Raw genomic sequence first — 1199 nt, forward strand, 5'->3', positions numbered from 1 at the left:
TCACATATCCTCCGTGATCTGCTGTCAACATCCACATGTCATTATGTGACCAAGTCATGGCCCTCACTGGGCTGTCATGAGCCTGTAATATTGTTTCAAAATTGAAAGTGAGTCCATTCCATAGGGTGAATTCTCCACTGGAAGCTCCAGTTACTAATCGTCTTCCTTCTGGAGTCCACCTGACAACAAATATCGGGCACTTCACTTTATTTGTTGATGTTCTAACAAATTTGTTGTTACTGCATTCATAGGATTATTCAGCATTCCTATTGGGGGGACAAGATCATTATAATAACCTGCATCAGGCTGAATTGCTCGCATGTCTCTCTGGTCTCTTTGCCATATTCGATTCTCCAAATATTTAATTACAGATGGATTGTAGTCTTTTCTCATGCGTTTTCCATCAAAGGTAAGCTGTTGCATTGCTTGCTGTTGGGCAAAATCTGGTCGTTTATAGAAGAGCTGTCGAGGTGCCTGATGCTGGAATCTTGGCATATGGAAAAAACGAGGAGGAGAACCAATTTCTGTAGCCATGATGATGTCTTCTTTCTAAGACACGTCTGGCGCTGAGCGCAGCTCCAAATGGCTAGTGTTCCGCTTCACTTGGTCAGGAACAGCTCTGCTATCTGGTCTCTTCCCTCATGGCTTCTCAAGCCCTTGCAACCAGAGGAGCAGCAGCCATCTTCCTCCAGTATTTGTCCTTTTATGAAAGAGTTGTTTCACTTAGTATAATGTCCTCTTGGCTCATCTATGTTTTATAGTATTTAACAAGTTCCTTATGTTTATTCAATACTGTGCAATACTTTTTTTCGTGAATGTGCTACATTTTCTCTGTTTGCTGATGGGCGATTGGGCTGCTTTCATCTCTTTGGCATTATGAATAATGCTGAAATAAACATGAGTATGGATATATTTGCTTTTGTCTCAACTCTGATTTCTTTAGGGTTTATTCATAGTGGAATAGGTGGACCAAATGGTATTTCCATTTTCAACTTTTTAAGAAAATGCCAGACAACCTTCATAGTGAGTGTACCATTTTACCTTACCATCAGCATAGTTTGAACAAGGGTTCTAGTGCTTCCACACAAACATTTGTTTCCATGGAGAACTTTGCTATTATTGCTGGGGGTGAGAGGATATCTCATTGTTGTTTTGATTTGCATCTTTCTAAGATTCTCACCTCGGAGCCAATTGTCAGC

The 1199-nt window shown here is 40.7% G+C and overlaps 1 pseudogene; it reads right to left on the bottom strand.

Annotated features, from left to right (window-relative positions):
- Positions 1–534, bottom strand: part of LOC102859317 — an 11388-nt pseudogene extending 10854 nt beyond the window's left edge.
- Between the last annotated feature and the right edge of the window lie 665 nt (positions 535–1199).

The sequence above is a fragment of the Elephantulus edwardii genome, unplaced genomic scaffold (assembly GCF_000299155.1).
Source record: "Elephantulus edwardii isolate Elephantulus edwardi_28Jun2011 unplaced genomic scaffold, EleEdw1.0 scaffold00097, whole genome shotgun sequence".
NCBI lineage: Eukaryota > Metazoa > Chordata > Mammalia > Macroscelidea > Macroscelididae > Elephantulus > Elephantulus edwardii.